General features: G+C 44.7%; 1 pseudogene; it reads left to right on the top strand.

Annotated features, from left to right (window-relative positions):
* LOC121585795 overlaps window positions 1–20,277 on the top strand; it is a 54,502-nt pseudogene that overhangs the window by 6,023 nt on the left and 28,202 nt on the right.

Raw genomic sequence — 20,277 nt, 5'->3', positions numbered from 1 at the left:
TCCTCTGTCCTCCACTCGTTACCTGTATTAATTGCACCTGTTTGAACTTGTTATCAGTATAAAAGACACCTGTCCACAACCTCAAACAGTCACACTCCAAACTCCACTATGGCCAAGACCAAAGAGCTGTCAAAGGACACCAGAAACAAAATTGTAGACCTGCACCAGGCTGGGAAGACTGAATCTGCAATAGGTAAGCAGCTTGGTTTGAAGAAATCAACTGTGGGAGCAATTATTAGGAAATGGAAGACATACAAGACCACTGATAATCTCCCACGATCTGGGGCTCCACACAAGATCTCACCCCGTGGGGTCAAAATGATCACAAGAACGGTGAGCAAAAATCCCGAACCACACAGGGGGACCTAGTGAATGACCTGCAGAGAGCTGGGACCAAAGTAACAAAGCCTACCATTAGTAACACACTACGCCGCCAGGGACTAAAATCCTGCTTTGCCAGACGTGTCCCCCTGCTTAAGCCAGTACATGTCCAGGCCCGTCTGAAGTTTGCTCGAGTGCATTTGGATGATCCAGAAGAGGATTGGGAGAATGTCATATGAAACCAAAATAGAACTTTTTGGTAAAAACTCAACTCGTCGTGTTTGGAGAACAAAGAATGCTGAGTTGCATCCAAAGAACACCATACCTACTGTGAAGCATTGGGGTGGAAACATCATGCTTTGGGGCTGTTTTTCTGGAAATGGACCAGGACGACTGATCCGTGTAAAGGAAAGAATGAATGGGACCATGTATCGTGAGATTTTGAGTGAAAACCTCCTTCCATCAGCAAGGGCATTGAAGATGAAACGTGGCTGGGTCTTTCAGCATGACAATGATCCCAAACACACCGCCCGGGCAACGAAGGAGTGGCTTCGTAAGAAGCATTTCAAGGTCCTGGAGTGGCCTAGCCAGTCTCCAGATCTCAACCCCATAGAAAATCTTTGGAGGGAGTTGAAAGTCCGTGTTGCCCAGCGACAGCCCCAAAACATCACTGCTCTAGAGGAGATCTGCATGGAGGAATGGGCCAAAATACCAGCAACAGTGTGTGAAAACCTTGTGAAGACTTACAGAAAACGTTTGACCTGTGTCATTGCCAACAAAGGGTATATAACAAAGTATTGAGAAACTTTTGTTATTGACCAAATACTTATTTTCCACCATAATTTGCAAATAAATTCATAAAAAATCCTACAATGTGATTTTCTGAATTATTTTTTCTCATTTTGTCTGTCATAGTTGACGTGTACCTATGATGAAAATTACAGGCCTCTCTCATCTTTTTAAGTGGGGGAACTTGCACAATTGGTGGCTGACTAAATACTTATTTTCCCCACTGTAGTTCCAAAAGTCTAAAGGACCTCATCTTTACTAGATGCTGTTCTTCTACTAATATCACTGCAACTCCCCTCCAAGTCTCCGACCACTACTTTGTATCCTTTTCTCTCGCTCTCCTCCAACACTACTCACTCTGCCCCTACTCAGATGGTAATGCGCCGTCGCAACCTTCACTCTCTCTCTCCTGCTACTCTCTCCTCTTCCATCCTATCATCTCTTCCCTCTGCTCAATCCTTCTCCCTCCAATCTCCTGATTCTGCCTCCTCAACCCTCCTCTCCTCCCTTTCTGCATCCTTTGACTCTCTATGTCCCCTATCCTCCCGGCCGGCTCGGTCCTCCCCTCCTGCTCCGTGGCTTGACGACTCATTGCGAGCTCACAGAACAGGGCTCCGGGCAGCCGAGCGGAAATGGAGGAAAACTAGACTCCCTGCGGACCTGGCATATTTTCACTCCATCCTCTCTACATTTTCTTCCTCTGTTTCTGCTGCTAAAGCCACTTTCTACCACTCTAAATTCCAAGCATCTGCCTCTAACCCTAGGAAGCTCTTTGCCACCTTCTCCTCCCTGCTGAATCCTCCTCCCCCTCCCCCCTCTCTGTGGATGACTTCGTCAACCATTTTGAAAAGAAGGTTGACGACATCCGATCCTCGTTTGTTAAGTCAAATGACACAGCTGGTCCTGCTCACACTGCCCTACCCTATGCTTTGACTTCTTTCTCCCCTCTCTCTCCAGATGAAATCTTGCGACTTGTGACGGCCGGCCGCCCAACAACCTGCCCGCTTGACCCTATCCCCTCCTCTCTTCTCCAGACCATTTCCGGTGACTTTCTCTCTTACCTCACCTCGCTCATCAACTCATCCTTGACCGCTGGCTATGTCCCTTCCGTCTTCAAGAGAGCGAGAGTTGCACCCCTTCTCAAAAAACCTACACTCGATCCCTCCGATGTCAACAACTACAGATCAGTATCCCTTCTTTCTTTTCTCTCCAAAACTCTTGAGCGTGCTGTCTTTAGCCAACTCTCCTGCTATCTCTCTCAGAATGACCTTCTTGATCCAAACCAGTCAGGTTTAAAGACTGGTCATTCAACTGAGACTGCTCTTCTCTGTGTCACGGAGGCTCTCCGCACTGCTAAAGCTAACTCTCTCTCCTCTGCTCTCGTCCTTCTAGACCTATCTGCTGCCTTTGATACTGTGAACCATCAGATCCTCCTCTCCACCCTCTCCAAGTTGGGCATCTCCGGCGCGGCTCACTCTTGGATTGCGTCCTACCTGACAGCCCGCTCCTACCAGGTGGCGTGGCGAGAATCTGTCTCCGCACCACGAGCTCTCACCACTGGTGTCCCCCAGGGCCCTCTCCTATTCTCGCTATACACCAAGTCACTTGGCTCTGTCATATCCTCACATGGCCTCTCCTATCATTGCTACGCAGACGACACACAATTAATCTTCTCCTTTCCCCCTTCTGATAACCAGGTGGCGAATCGCATCTTTGCATGTCTGGCAGACATATCAGTGTGGATGACGGATCACCACCTCAAGCTGAACCTCGGCAAGACGGAGCTGCTCTTCTTCCCGGGGAAGGACTGCCCGTTCCATGATCTCGCCATCACGGTTGACAACTCCGTTGTGTCCTCCTCCCAGAGTGCAAAGAGCCTTGGCGTGACCCTGGACAACACCCTGTCGTTCTCCGCTAACATCAAGGCGGTGACCCGATCCTGTAGGTTCATGCTCTACAACATTCGCAGAGTACGACCCTGCCTTACACAGGAAGCGGCACAGGTCCTAATCCAGGCACTTGTCATCTCCCGTCTGGATTACTGCAACTCGCTGTTGGCTGGGCTCCCTGCCTGTGCCATTAAACTCCTACAACTCATCCAGAACGCCTCAGCACGTCTGGTGTTCAACCTTCCCAAGTTCTCTCACGTCACCCCACTCCTCCGCACACTCCCCTGGCTTCCAGTTGAAGCTTGCATCTGCTACAAGACCATGGTGCTTGCCTACGGAGCTGTGAGGGGAACGGCATCTCCGCACCTTCAGGCTCTGATCAATCCCTCCACCCAAACGAGGGCATTGCGTTCATCCACCTCTGGCCTGCTGGCCCCCCTACCTCTGCGGAAGCATAGTTCCCGCTCAGCCCAGTCAAAACTGTTCGCTGCTCTGGCACACCAATGGTGGAACAAGCTCCCCCACGACGCCAGGACAGCGGAGTCACTCACCACCTTCCGGAGACACTTGAAACCCCACCTCTTTAAGGAATACCTGGGATAGGATAAAGTAATCCTTCTATCCCCCCTTACCCCACCCCAAAGAGAAAAAAAAAAACATATTGTAAAGTGGTTGTCCCACTGGCTATCATAAGGTGAATGCACCAATTTGTAAGTCGCTCTGGATAAGAGCGTCTGCTAAATGACGTAAATGTAAATACCTACTTACGTCACCTAGCCTACTTTCTGTATTGCTCTACATTACCACTGAATCATAGCAGTAGGCAAGACACATCATAATGAGTTTTGACCATGCGCTATAGATCACCTGCTGGATGTCTTGTTGAAACGCCCGGAAATCTATAAAATAATGAAGGCCGATATTCTGGTCAGTGGCGATAGGAGGATGCCCACTGCATCTTTTAACCATTCGTCGACCTGGTATGTATTCTCTATGACTTTACAGTATTGCTCTACATTACCCATGAATCATAGCACTAGGTCAACACACACACACACACACACTTGTATGGCAGGGAGACAAGCATAGGCCACAATACTGTTATCTGTAGCCTATGTGTTGTGTCGTCTACAGATAACAGTATTGTGTGTGTGTTTTGCAGAGGTGGGACCAAGTCACTATTATTCGAGTCACAAGTCACAAGGTCTGAGTCTCAAGTCGAGTCACAAGTAGAATGGGTCAAGACTCGAGTCAAGTCCAAGTCATGCATTCTAAGAGCAAGTCAAGCCGAGTCACAAGTTTAAGTCAAGCCTCAAGTCAAGTTTTAAAAAAATCTATACATGCAATGACTTGTTCAACTACAAATCTTTGTCTATTTATTGAGGCTACCAGACAACCCTTTTCATTATTTTGTCTACAACACATTTTGATTAGCCTATGTAGTTGTAAAATGGGGACCTTGTAGCAGTCGTAAGGGCGTGAAATCAGCAGAAGGCAAGGCATTTTGACTTGCTCAGAGTGTAGATTTATTTACAGGTCTTGGTGATCCAATGGTGAAAGTGCCATATCATACAAAATATACAAGTACATTTACCAAATACAGTATACACATGCAATAGCCCAAAAGAAATAACCTCTGTATCAGGCTTAACCTGTCCTATTGGAACGGACACAAGTAGAGGGCAAGACTGTACAGGTTCCCCTTGAGAAACCAAATCGAATCTGTCTCACAGGAGCTCAAACAGGTAGGCCTACATAATAAAAGCACTTGGCCCCCAGCACCATACAATTACCCAATTGGCAATTACAACCAATAAACTGGTTGTACAATGTAAAAGGCAATTTCCACATCCATTGGTACATTCGGCTTAATCAGACTTAATGATTATTAATGGTATTTCAACACCATGCATAGATGGAACAATCATTTTCTCTTATTCAACGTTCTGACACCAAAGCGTGGAGCGCAGGACATGTAGCCTATTTCTATGCGCACTGAGGCGCGTGCGATCCTATTACTTACAACCAAAATGACAGACATAGGACACGGACACACGGAACTCAGACATAACCCAGGAAATATGAACAAAGGAAACCATACATTTAAATAAACATAACTTTTACCTCGTGAGTCTTGTGAACGTTCATATGCACAATAAACATCGCGTCCACTCAGCGTGTAAGAAATGGTTGGCGAAATGAAAATGTATCGTAGGCCTATCAAACATGAAACAGAAATGTCAACGTGTTGCAATAGACCGTACGGGGATGGAATGTTGAAACGCTAGCTATTATTGTAGCATTAAATGGGAAATAGATTTACCACATAGGGCCTGTGCATTTAAACGTGTGAAAGCAAGAGCAAACATTTAAACGAGAAAAAAATCACTCTCCACTGGCGGGAGTTTGGAGAGCGCAAGTGAAGAGCCGCTCCTATGGTGCGTCTTCGCCACAGTAATAATTCATTTAAAACAAATTCCAAATGCAAGCTTCATAAATAAATTATCAGTTTCAAGCAATTGTTACATACCAAAATACCAGTAGGCCTATACTAGTATTTGTTGCCCGATTTCTGATGAGCTTGCAAAGTAAACAGTTCATATTCTTTTTTTTAAATTTTAATTTTAATTTTTTAATTTTTTAATTATTTTTTTTTGGGGGGGGATGGATCAGCTTAATATTGCAGATAGATTGTATCTTCTATCAATGTAATTGTCTGCATCACTTCCAATCCCCCATGTTTATTTTTATTTTTTATATATATACTCCCCTTTATTACTTTTCAACCCCACCATCCTTTCCCTACTTGGAGTAAATTAGTGAACAACAATGCCCAGGCCTCTACTTCCGGTCTATACTTACTATCTACACCTTATGGACAGAGTTAATTTTACAATAATTTTATTATATATATATATATATAAATATATATATATATATATATATATATTTTTTTTTGTTCCTGAACTTCTTCTACTCTCAACCTCTCCGATCATTTTCATGGTGTCCATCCGGTTTGCTTCTATATGGCATATCTTTCTAACTGTGCTCCTTCCCAAAAGCTCCCAACATACAACCTATATACTTATTATGGACACAGTATGCTTACATTATTAGCTATCTTTGTTATTATTTGTTGTTATTTGTTATTAGTTCCACCCTTCAACTCTATTCAATACCTCCCATCTATCTCTTAACACCATCCATATAGGATTTCTATTTGCCATATATATTTCAACCGTACTGTGATGTTTTACAAAAATTCTGAACCTTTCTATTCTCATTGCTTCTACAAATTGTGAATTAAGAATAAACATTTTTGCTAAAAGTATTATTATATTATTGATTGATTGACTATGACTTTTCAGATCACCCAGTAATGCTATCTGCAAGGTTAGTTCCAGGTAAATATTGCAATCCTTTAGCCATTCCTGGACCTGTGTCCAAAAACAAGCTACAAATGGACAGAACCAAAACAAATGATCTAATGATTCTGTCTCTTCACAGCAAAACCTGCAGAGCTGGGAAGATTGTATCCCCCATATAAATAACATTCTATTGGTAGCAAGAATTTTATATAATAATTTAAATTGAAAGATTCTAATTTTTGAATCCGGTGTCGTTTTGCGTGTCAGTTCATAAACACTATGCCATGGGATCGGTACGTCAAAGATCTCTTCCCAACTATTTTGCAATCTATATGGGACGGCTGTCAATCCTTTGGTCCTTAAGTGAAACTGATATACTTTTTTATTTATCACAGTTTTCCTTAACCAATTATGTTCTTTAATGCAAGGCCGACAGACAAGTTCCTTACTTTCTCCCCCTTCCACTTTCCTCTTCCACTTTTGCGGTAAGGCTGCAATTATTTGGTTGTAGTTTTGGGTAGAGCAGACATTTCCATATGTTTTTGTTAGCTGCATGTGTGACATAACTCCACCAGTCCTACCGATGATATCATTTACGACGATTATACCTTTTTTAAACATTCTGTCAAAAAATAAAGGTTTTTTGTCAATTAGTATATTTGAATTTAACCACAATATTTGTTGCATTATTTGTTCTGTCGTTTCTGGAGGATTAAATTGAAATTGCAACCAACTTTCTATGGCTTGTTTTAGAAATAGTGACATTTGGGAGATTATTTCCTTTTCAAATAACTGAAAGTGAGAGGTTGTAATCTGAATAAAGGGAAAAAGGCCTTTCTTGAACATTGGGTGAGACAATCTTACTAATTTGCTTGAGAACCAGTTCGGATTTAAGTATAACTTTTGTATGACTGAAGCTTTTAGTGATAGGTCTAATGCTTTAATATTTAATAATTTCTGTCCTCCGAATTCATATTCATTATATAAATATGCTCTTTTAATTTTGTCTGGCTTGCCGTTCCAAATAAAATTGAATATTTTTTTCTCATATAATTTAAAAAACTGTTCGCTAGGCGTAGGCAAGACCATAAGCAAATAGGTAAACTGGGATAATACTAGAGTTAATCAGGGTGATTTTTCCACAAATTGACAGGTATTTTCCTTTCCATGGTAGTAAGAGCTTATCTATTTTTGCTAACTTTCTATTAAAATTTATTGAAGTGAGATCATTTATTTCCTTTGGGATATGTATTCCGAGTATATCCACATCACCATCAGACCATTTTATTGGTAAACTACATGGTAATGTAAAAATTGTATTTTTTAGTGATCCAATACGTAATATAGTACATTTGTCATAATTTGGTTGTAATCCAGAGAGGTTAGAAAATGTATCTAGATCCTCTATGAGGCTGTGGAGGGATTCTAGTTGTGGATTTGAAAGAAAACATGAATCATCAGCGTACAATGACACCTTTGTTTTTAAGCCTTGTATTTCTAATCCTCTGATATTATTATTGGATCTGATTTTAATAGCTAACATCTCGATGGCTACAATAAATAGATATGCCGATAGTGGACATCCTTGTTTCACTCCTCTTGACAGTTTAAAACTTTCTGAGAAATAGCCATTATTTACTATTTTACACCTAGGGTTACTATACATGATTTTGACCCATTTTATAAGAGATTCTCCAAAATTGAAATGCTCCAGGCATTTATATATAAACCCCAGTCGAACTTTATCAAATGCCTTTTCGAAGTCTGCTATGAATAGCAGGCCTGGTTTCCCATATTTTCCATAGTGTTCTATTGTTTCCAATACTTGCCTTATATTATCTCCAATGTATCTTCCATGTAAAAAACCTGTCTGATTAGAATGAATAATATCCGACAATACCTTTTTAATTCTATGCGCTATACATTTTGCTAGGATTTTTGCATCACAACACTGAAGTGTAAGGGGCCTCCAATTTTGTAAATGGACTGGATCTTTATATTTTCCACTTGTATCCTGTTTCAGTAATAATGAGATCAGACCTTCTTCTTGAGTGTCAGATAATCTACCATTTACATAGGAGTGGTTAAAACATGCTAATAACGGTCCGCTTAGTATATCAAAAAGGTTTGGTATACCTCGACTGGTATGCCATCCAACCCTGGAGTTTTCCCGGACTTAAAGTCTTTAATTGCATCCAGAAGTTCCTCCTCTGTAATTTCACCTTCACATGAGTCTTTCTGTGTGGCTGTTAATTTGACATTATCAATAGATAAAAAATCTCTACAATTAGCTTCAGTTAGAGGAGATGGAGGCGACTGAAAAGAAAACATATGCTTAAAGTACTTTGTTTCTTCCTTCAAAATATCATTTGGTGAATTATGGGTGACTCCGTCAATTGTAACCAGTTTCATTAAGTTCTTTTTGGTAGCATTCCTATGTTGAAGATTAAAAAAGAATTTTGTGCATTTTTCCCCATATTCCATCCAGTTTGCTTTATTTTTATAATATATTACACTTGATCTTTCTTGAATAAGTTTCTCCATTTCTTTTTGTTTTTCCTCTAATTTATTCAGAGCCTCTATGTTACAGTTTTTATTGCCATCTATCTGTTCTGTTAGATTTTCTATTTCCTTTCTTAGTATAAACTCTTTTGACCTAAATTGCTTTTGTTTTCGAGATGAGTGTCACGATCGTCGGGAACAGAGGACCAATGCGCAGCGTTGAATGCAAACATTTTATTTAATAGATGATCACACGAAACAAAAACAACAAAACGAAAACGTGACGTCCCTGGTTACAACACAAACCAACACGGAACAAGAAACCACAATGAATGAATGCCTAACGGCTACCTAAGTATGACTCCCAATCAGAGACAACGAGCTACAGCCGTCTCTGATTGGGAGCCACCCTGGCCAACATAGATAAACAACAACTAGAAGCAACACACATGAAAACTCACACCCTGGCTCAACATACTAGAGTCCCCAGAGCCAGGGCGTGACAGTACCCCCCCCTAAAGGCGCGGACTCCGACCGCGCCAACCAAATCTACAGGGGAGGGACCGGGTGGGCACTCCGCCTTGGCGGCGGATCCGGCTCGGGCATGATCCCCACTCGCTCTCTAACCCCCCAAAGTACCCCTGGTCCGGTCTGGCCCTGCTGACCGGAGCTGGACTGCACACTGGTGGAGGGGATTGCTCTAGCTCCGTCGTGAAGCAGCTGACCCGTGCTGAACCAGGCACCAGTGGAACAGGCACGGGCTGTGCCGGACTGACGACGCACACCACTGGCTTGGTGTGGGGAGCAGGAACGGCCCGAGCCGGGCTGACGAAACGCACCCCTGACTTGGTGCGGGGAGCAGGAGCGGGCCGAACCGGGCTGACGAAACGCACCACTGACTTGGTGCGGGGAGCAGGAACGGGCCGAGCCGGGCTGACGGAGCGCACCACTGACTTGGTGCGGGGAGCAGGAACGGGCCGAGCCGGGCTGACGAAGCGCACCACTGACTTGGTGCGGGGAGCAGGAACGGGCCGAGCCGGGCTGACGAAGCGCACCACTGACTTGGTGCGGGGAGCAGGAACGGGCCGAGCCGGGCTGACGAAGCGCACCACTGACTTGGTGCGGGGAGCAGGAACGGGCCGAGCCGGGCTGACGAAGCGCACCACTGACTTGGTGCGGGGAGCAGGGGGGCCGAGCCGGGCTGACGAGCGCACCACTGACTTGGTGCGGGGAGCAGGAACGGGCCGAGCCGGGCTGACGGGCGCACCACTGACTTGGTGCGGGGAGCAGGAACGGGCCGAGCCGGGCTGACGGGCGCACCACTGACTTGGTGCGGGGAGCAGGAACGGGCCGAGCCGGGCTGACGGAGCGCACCACTGACTTGGTGCGGGGAGCAGGAACGGGCCGAGCCGGGCTGACGAAGCGCACCACTGACTTGGTGCGGGGAGCAGGAACCGACCGGACCGTACTGGGGACACATACCACTGGCCCTACACCGGGATCTGGAACGGGCCGGATCGGACTGGTAACACACCCCAGTACCTCTCGCCGTGCCTCTACACCTTCCATCCCCTCTTCGACCAGTGGCCCCCGTAACCTGGCGGCCTCCTCTGCCAACCCGCTGGACCGCTCTATCGCGGCCTCCTGCAGCCCCGACGTCGTGAGCCCCCCCCCCTAAAAAATTTCTGGGGGTCTCTCTTCCCCGTGGACCAGGCCTCTATCGTTCTCGCCCAACTCTCGCTCTCCTGCTTCCAACTCCAGCCATTCTGCTCCTCCTTTGGCTTGACCCAGTCGAGACTCTTCCTCCACTGTTCCCAAGTCCACCCTCTCTGCTCCTCATTAGGCTTGACCCAGTCGAGGTTGCCACGGAGATCTGCTAGCGACTCCCCTGGCGATGGCTCCTGGACACGCTGCTTGGTCCAGTTTTGGTGGTTTCTTCTGTCACGATCGTCGGGAACAGAGGACCAATGCGCAGCGTTGAATGCGAACATTTTATTTAATAGATGATCACACGAAACAAAAACAACAAAACGAAAACGTGACGTCCCTGGTTACAACACAAACCAACACGGAACAAGAAACCACAATGAATGAATGCCTAACGGCTACCTAAGTATGACTCCCAATCAGAGACAACGAGCTACAGCCGTCTCTGATTGGGAGCCACCCTGGCCAACATAGATAAACAACAACTAGAAGCAACACACATGAAAACTCACACCCTGGCTCAACATACTAGAGTCCCCAGAGCCAGGGCGTGACAATGAGTATGAATTGCATGGCCTCTAAAGGCACATTTAAAGGTGTCCCATACAATAAGGGGATTCGCTGTACCTATGTTATGTTGGAAAAAGTCAGTTATAAATTCCTTTGTTCTAATTATGAAAAAATTATCATCCAATAGGCTTTGATTAAATTTCCAATATCCTCGCCCACGTGGAAATTCAGTAAGAGTAATGTATATGCCTATTATATGATGGTCCGACCGCATTCTGTCCCCTATCAACACTTTTTTTTACTTTTGGTGCCAACGAGAATGAGTTAAGAAAGAAGTCAAGACGACTAGCTTGATTCAGTCTCCGCCATGTGTATCTCACTAGATCAGTATATTTAAGCCTCCATATATCTACTAGTTCTAATGTATCCATGACATTCACAATTTCCTTAAGAGCATGTGGGTGATTGTTTGTGGTGTGATTTCCTTTACGGTCCATTGAGCTATTTAAAACAGTATTATAATCCCCCACCATAATAATATTGTCTTGAGTTGCTTGCAGGCTTGATAATTTATTATATATATTGTCAAAGAATTGTGGATCATCATTATTTGGTCCGTAAAGGTTAATGAGCCATATCTGTTTATGGTCCAATAACATATTTAAAATAATCCATCTACCTTGCGTATCTATTTGGACAATTTGCACATTCGGATCGAAATTACTATTAATTAATATCATCACCCCTTTTGAATTTCTTTGCCCATGGGAGAAGTATATTTCCCCCCATTCTTTTTTCCACGCTACTTCATCTCGAATTGTTGAATGAGTTTCCTGTATACAATAGATATTATATTCCTTCTCTTTGAGCCATGTAAATATTGTTCTTCTTTTGTTATTATCAGCTAAGCCATTACAATTATAACTGGCTATACTTATTTCACCATACACCATAATGAGATACAAGTTTCAAGTCTATTTATCATTATATATGTTTGTAAATTTACCAATAAAAAATAGCATAATGATTGAGTGTCCATATAGCTGTACCATGATATTTGCATTGCTACGGACTAACCCTTCAATTGTTCTCCACTAATTCCCCCGCTAAAGCCCCTCCCCATCCCAAGTTGAGCCGTCATCCCAGTGATCAGCATCCCACCCACGTCCCTCCGTATCCCTAAGGCCCCGCGAGGCCAGGACCCATCCATCGAAAACAGCACACAGTGGCACCCACAAAACAGAAGCAGATTAACCGCCAAAAGCATTTCCAATGCTTTCACCTCTATATATATATATTTTTTTTTGTTTTTAAATTATGCATATCCTATTTTCCATCATTATCAATTAATATGCGTAATAATGTCGGCAGTTCACACGTAGGATTCCAACATATAACCCGGATTGCCATTGTATTACACTTAATTCATTGACAAGCAATTATTATCCTAGCAAATAATCCCCGCGGTCCATCCCATACCCTCCCCCCAACATCCCCACCCCCCCACAACAGATGCCAGACAAGCACACACGCACATACTCACATACTCCAACACACTCAACCCCCCTCCTCCACAATCCACCATAAAATCAGATACTCAACGGCTGTTATATCCCAGAGCCCAACTCAAGAAATAACTTGATTTACGAGTGCACATACAGTTAAAGCTGATTGAGAAAGCATGCAGATTGAGCAGAAATTGATAACAATGTGAGATTTGATTAATCTAGTTAATATATGTCAAGTCCTAGGTGATGGAGATCAGATCCACCCTCTTCACCTGAGACACAAACACTCTGATCCCCTGTTGTAACCATTTTCCCAAGCATCTCCATGCGGTCAGACCTTTGATTATTTTGTGCCACCTGGGCCACAATGATAAACCCCCTCTCTGATTGTCCGAGTGTGACCCCTCCCCCATGGGTTACTGCAGCCAGTGTTGCCAGCACTGCCACTACCTGGGTGGGCGTACCCCACCGGAATCCCCACCGGCTAGGTAAAAAGGTCGTAAAGGTTCTCATTAGCAGCTTTGAGAATTTCCTTGTATATTATGCTCTCCCATCAGGGGGCTCTGGCTTTGTAGGACCAACCCTGCCAGGCAGGCTCAGAATCCTGAGGGGGCGGTGCTGCTCAAGTAGGTCTCTGACCGCATTTATTTCTCTGTTTAGGCTGCATACTCACAGCAGGTCCATAAAAGAGATGGGAACTTCTCTTTGGTGTATGGGTCGCTCAGTTGGGTGTCCAGGTTATAGTACAGTTCATATTCTTGTTCACACATTTATTTTGGAGCTGCATATTTATTTATTATGGCAATCCTCTCTTCCTATAGTTTGACGTTTGTGCTGCACCCGATCCTATAGCCGTATAGCAAAGCAGCAATCTGTTCGCTAGCTCACCACCGACCTGTGTTGATTGACAGTTTGCTGGTCCAATCAGAGTGCCGAGTCTGCGTTTCACTTGCCAATCTGTTGCAGGTTTTTTGCAAGGTCGATGCTGCGGCTACAGTCTCTGGCTGCCTGTAGAGTAATCCACGTAGACTCTGCCACACAATGAGTGACAAAACATTACAAATCCTGGCCAGATAAATTCAAGTCATCAGTCTCAAGTCAAAGTCGAGTGTCTCCTGAGTGGCGCAGTGGTCTAAGGCACTGCATCGCAGTGCTAACTGTGCCACTAGAGATCCTGGTTCAAATCCAGGCTCTGTCGCAGCCGGCCGCGACCGGGAGACTCATGGGCGGCACACAATTGGTCCAGGGTAGGGGAGGGAATGGCCGGCAGGGATGTAGCTCAGTTGATAGAGCATGGCGTTTGCAACGCCAGGGTTGTGGGTTTGATTCCCACGGGGGGCCAGTATAAAAAAAAAAATGTATTCACTAACTGTAAGTCGCTCTGGATAAGAGCGTTGGCTAAAATGTGAATGAGTCTTGAGGCTCCAAGTCTCAAGTTATTTTATTTTCTATCAAGTCGAGTCTCAATTCATCAAATGTGTAACTCCAGTGAGACTGGAGTCCAAGTCATGTGACTCGAGTCCACAACTCTGGTGTTTCGTGTACCTAGAGTCTTGAGGTGATGGTCAAAGTAGATCGGTTTGTATGTATTTCTTGGGTTGCGTCCCGATTCTCCACCCTTCTCTCAAAAGTGTGCACTTGCACACTTCCCATCATGGATTTACCAATGGTGAAAACTCCCTTCAGCCAATGCTTACACCAATCCAGCGCTTTTAAATCCATGACAGAGGAGTGTGCAAGTGGAGAATAAGGATGCAACCTATAGTATCGCTGTCAGTGTTTCTTTGTATTTCTCACCCCTTCTTTCCTTCTGTTTCCTCCCTGTCCAGATCCTGGACTCCCCAGCGGAGGTTGCAGATAAAGTAGACAGAATCATCACCATGCTACCCTCCAGTCCCAACGTCATGGAGGTCTACACTGGACCCAACGGCATCCTCAAGTAAGCAGCTCCCTCTCTCTGGTCCTCATCCCCGGAACTATAGATGTAAAGAAATTGGTGTAGAAACAGACCTGATCCCCTATAACTGGCCTGTCCCTTATAACGATCCTGCCCACTATAACTGGCCTATCTCCTATAACTGGTGTTCACAAATCGGAAGGAATTGGATTGTTGTAAGCCTCATTGGAAGGCTAGGTAGAGGTCATGGTCTCTGTCAGGTTGATGTCGGCGCCCCAGTGGAAATCTAATTATCATAATTTTAAAAATCCCCATAAAAATCTGTCAGCTTAAGCTAGAGATATCTGTTTTTGCATTGGATGCGTCTCAGTCCACCGCATCCGCCTATGTCACACTTCCACATCTGCCGTGAAAGGTGACAGAGCTAGAGCGGTGTTTGTCAGACCATGAGACATCCCGAAAATGTGTCTTCTCACAAAATTGTCTGTAGTGTACGAACGGTATGGCCTACAAACTTAAAGATGACTCTCATGAACACATACATGTCGGTTTTATTTGGCTTTAGGACGCCCACAGGCCTCACAAGACTTGTCTGAAGGTCCCCCGTACCAGCTAAAAAAATTAATGGATGTATATATGGAGACTGTTTAGTGCCAAAAATAAGGGGTTAAATCAGGTGTGCTAGTGCTGGCCCTAAAACAGAGCACGGTACTGTGGGTCCCCAGGACTACGATTAAAGAACACCCTCTCCTCCTGTTCTTCTTTCTCAGGAAAGTGAAAAGGGGAACACTGCTCATCGCCTCCTCCACCATCAACCCAACCGTCTCCAAGGAGATTGCCCTCGCCGCCGAGAAGATAGGCGCCATCTTCATGGACGCTCCCGTGTCAGGAGGTAAAGGTGGGGTGTGGGATGTCAACATTCCGTTGGTATGGCGATCACATACTAGCCATGTCCATAGAAAGGTTTTCCTCCTCCTGCCTCTGGCCTACTTGTCGTTCAGTCTCTGGATAGACATGATAGCGCGCACACACACACACACACACTCTTTCTTTCTCTTTCTCTCTCTCTTTCTGTCCTTCTGTCTCTTTCTCTCCTTCTCCTTCTCTCTCTCTTTCTCTTTCATTCTCTTTCTCTCCTCTATTTCTCTCTCACTCTTTCTCTCTGTCTCTCTCGTTCTCTCTGTCTGTATAGAGTCATTTCACCTTTGACACAGACACATCAACTGTAGAGCCTTAGCAGCAATGCTAACCCTGTCATGTGTTCCTATGTGTATCTATAGATACCCTAGTGCTTGTATTTATAGACTCTGGTGCTATATATTATAATTGAAACCGTATGTAGGCTACAGGCCACTGACTTTACACCGGTGACAGATCAACAGCTGGTGGAAATTGATGGCAACATATTTAAGGCAATATTGTCAGATCAGGATCCTATTCTCTTGAAACGAAACAGAAGCAAACTGTCCGAAACTGGGAAGAACTACGTGAATTTGTCCAATAAGAAATGCTAGTTTTTCGTTTTACGTTGCAAAACGTTTTGCTATTGTGTGCCCTAGTGAATACGACCCTGATCTAAAAAATTCCAGTAAAGGTAGCTAGTTCAAGTCCGTTGTTTCTGGTGCAGTAGTTCCTCCGTCCAATCTAGCATGGCCAGACAGTGAACACCCTTTGTAGTCAGCATAGAGCAGGATAGCCAGTCCAGTAAGTTGGTTTTATTGTTGCTTTTGACCTGGTCTTAAAGGCAAGGTTTTAAGTCATCAATATGTTAGTCCTGTCTGATGGCTTCATGACAGTGCACAGGACAGCGTTCTCCTTAATGGCTTGAGCCGCAATGGAGTATCCCGTGTCAGTGTTTTTCATGTTGATTGAGCCGTAATTTACATTTTACATTTTAGTCATTTAGCAGACGCTCTTATCCAGAGCGATTTACAGTTAGTGAGTGCATACATTTTCATTACGTAATGGCGGTTATCCCGTGTCGGTGCCTTTCATGTACAGAGGCTTGCGAAAGTATTCACTCCCCTTGGCATTTTTCCTATTTTGTTGCCTTACAACCTGGAATTAAAATAGATTTTGGGGGGGTTTGTATCATTTGATTTACACAACATGCCTACCACTTTGAAGATGCAAAATATTTTTTTTATAAACAAACAAGAAATAAGACAAAAAAAACAGAAAACTTGAGCGTGCATAACTATTCACCCCACCCAAAATCAATACTTTGTAGAGCCACCTTTTGCAGCAAATAAGCTTGACACATCTAGCCACTGGGATTTTTGCCCATTCTTCTAGGCAAAACTGCTCCAGGTCCTTCAAGTTGGATGGGTTCCACTGGTGTACAGCAATCTTTAAGTCATACCACAGATTCTCAATTGGATTGAGGTCTGAGCTTTGACTAGGCCATTCCAAGACATTTAAATGTTTCCCCTTAAACCACTCAAGTGTTGCTTTAGCAGTATGCTTAGGGTCATTCTCCTACTGGAAGGTGAACCTCCGTCCCAGTCTCAAATCTGGAAGACTGAAACAGGTTTCCCTCAAGAATTTCCCTGTATTTAGCGCCATCCATCATTCCTTCAATTCTGACCAGTTTCCCAGTCCCTGCCGATGAAAAACATCCCCACAACATGATGCTGCCACCACCATGCTTCACTGTGGGGATGGTGTTCTCGGGGTGATGAGAGGTGTTGGGTTTGCGCCAGACATAGCGTTTTCCTTGATGGCCAAAAAGCTCAATTTTGGTCTCATCTGACCAGAGTACCTTCTTCCATATGTTTGGGGAGTCTCCCACATGCCTTTTGACGAACATCAAACGTGTTTGCTTATTTTTTTCTTTAAGCAATGGCTTTTTTTCTGGCCACTCTTCCGTAAAGCCCAGCTCTGTGGAGTGTACGGCTTAAAGTAGTCCTATGGACAGATACTCCAATCTCCGCTGTGGAGCTTTGCAGCTCCTTCAGGGTTATCTTTGGTCTCTTTGTTGCCTCTCTGATTAATGCCCTCCTTGCCTGGTCCGTGAGTTTTGGTGGGCGGCCCTCTCTTGTCAGGTTTGTTGTGGTGCCATATTCTTTCCATGTTTTAATAATGGATTTAATGGTGCTCCGTGGGATGTTCAAAGCTTCTGATGTTATTTTATAACCCAACCCTGATCTGTACTTCTCCATAACTTTATCCCTGACCTTTTTGAAGAGCTCCTTGGTCTTCATGGTGCCGCTTGCTTGGTGGTGCAACCTTGCTTAGTGGTGTTGCAGACTCTGGGGCCTTTCAGAACAGGTGTATATATATACTGAGATCATGTGACAGATCATGTGACACTTAGATTGCACACAGGTGGACTTTATTTAAATAATTATGTGACGTCTGAAGGTAATTGGTTGCACCAGATCTTATTTAGGGGCTTCATAGCAAAGGGGGTGAATACATATGCACTTTTCCGTTATTTATTTTTTCAAATTTTTTGAAACAAGTAATTTTTTTCATTTCACTTCACCAATTTGGACAATTTTGTGTATGTCCATTACATGAAATCCAAATAAAAATCAATTTAAATTACAGGTTGTAATGCAACAAAATAGGAAAAAATGCCAAGGGGGATGAATACTTTTGCAAGACAATGTAGATAAAGAGCCATAAAGAGGAGAGAAACTGGCCCCACAGGGAGTGAGAGGGGGAGTTAAGACTGGAGGGAGACATGTAGCTGTAAAACTCTCCCTCTAACCTTGGCCAGACCAACCAGTGGGGAACACACACACATGCAAATAGACACACACAAACACACAAATACACAGACACACAGATTGACGTTTCTGCAGATACACTTTTTGACGATCACCAACAGCTCACAGCGTGGTCGTATGCTTTCCTGCCAACACTCATTTTCTCACACACATTCCTTACATACAACACACACACACACCCTCTGTCTGTTTACAGGCTGGCGTCTGTGCAGTGTAGACAGCCTGTATTTAGTGTGTGCCGTCCTGTGTGGAGACCCGTTTTCGAAGGACTCTTTACTAAGCCTGTTACACACACAGGTACAGTGTTTACACACGTCTTCTCTGGGCTCTTAGCTAAGCCTGGTTTACTGCTCTGGAATGGCAAATGATTTATCTGCTACCCCCCCCCCCCCCCACACACACACACGTTCAGACACAAATGTACACACACTTGACCGCCCACTATCTAAAGCTCAGACATGTACACATACTACTAACATAACTGGCCTGGCCTCTAACCCCCTTGCTGAGGATGAAAGTGGCCCATCGGTGATAAGCTGAACTTGGGGAGGAGAAGATGGGGAGAGAGGTTAGGAGGAGGAGGAGGAGGTGGAGGAGAAGACAGACAGAGAGAGGTCAGGAGGAGGAGGAGAAGAGAGAGAGAGAGGTCAGGAGGAGGAGGAGAAGAGAGAGAGGTCAGGAGGAGTAGAAGACAGAGATGTCAGGAGATGGATGATAAGACTGAGAGAGATGTCAGGAGATGGAGGGTAAACTACAGTGTGTGATGTGTTGTGGGGGCTTCTCTCTCTGGTAGAGTGGGGGAGGGGATTTCACTTGCTGCATTTGTCCAGGAGGTGGCACTCTATCCCAATAGGGAGCCATGGAGAGCCGTGTGTATGGTTGTAGTGTGTCTGTGTGTGATAGAGGGAGAACATCACTTGCTTCTTGTGATCTCTTGATATCAGATCCAGATATAAACACAGTCACACACACTTAATCTATATTGTGAAGTCGCCACTGCACACAGACACAGATACACACACACACAGATACACACACACACACACACACAGATACACACACACACACACACACACACACACACAGATACACAGACACAGATACACACACAGGCACAGATACACACACACACACACACACACACACACACACAGATACACAGACACAGATACACACACAGGCACAGATACACACACACACAGACACAGGGATATGCATTGACCCCTGACACACTCCTGTTTGTGTGAGTTAATGCTTATGATATATAAAGCACTGTCACACACACACACACACACACACACACACACACATTTGCAGTCACTTCATACACTCATGCATCCTCACAGCAGCAGATGGTTTTCTTAGTTTTTTCATATAGATTTTATTTAGATTCAAAATGAATCCTCTCTGGTCTGAGTGCTGAGTGAGGTAGTGTGTTTTTTAAAAGTTGTGTGTGTGTGTGTGGTTCCCACCTCGAGTGCGTCACTAGGGGTTTGGCAGTCGCCCCTGGGGTGTAAGACGAGGAATAATAACCTTGTTAAAAAACAACAATAATGTCCTTGCTTTCTTTCTCTCTCTTTGTCGGTCTTGCTCTTTCTGACCAGTTGTCTGGCCTAGCCCTGCCTGACCCCAGCTGTGTCCTGGCACACACTCACACACATGGACACTGAAATACACACACACACTTCCACCACTGTCTGGTGTTGTTAAAAGTATCCACATGCAAACTAGACCCACAACAAAACGGGCTCTGACGTCACAGGCTCGTTCTATTGGCATGGCGATGGCAGAAATGGGAGCGGTAGCTAACGAGCGGCGGGGTCATTAGCGGTAATTACCCCGCATGCCTGCATCTTGTCTGCCCGCGGTGGGCTGCCACATCGCTAACGGACGGCGACTTTAAAAGGCTTTAAAAACCTTTCATTGTTTTCCCAACGCTGGGAACTGCACACTATCAGTGGTCGGGAGCGTGTGTGTGTGTGTGTGTGTGTGTGCGCGTGTGTGTGTTGGTTAAGGGACTGCGCTGCACTAACTTTGGTGCGACCGTGGGAG

The sequence above is a fragment of the Coregonus clupeaformis genome, chromosome 17, assembly GCF_020615455.1.
Source record: "Coregonus clupeaformis isolate EN_2021a chromosome 17, ASM2061545v1, whole genome shotgun sequence".
NCBI classification, from domain to species: domain Eukaryota; kingdom Metazoa; phylum Chordata; class Actinopteri; order Salmoniformes; family Salmonidae; genus Coregonus; species Coregonus clupeaformis.
The sequence above is the reverse complement of the archived record's forward strand: the minus strand, read 5'-3'. Positions and strand labels throughout refer to the sequence as shown.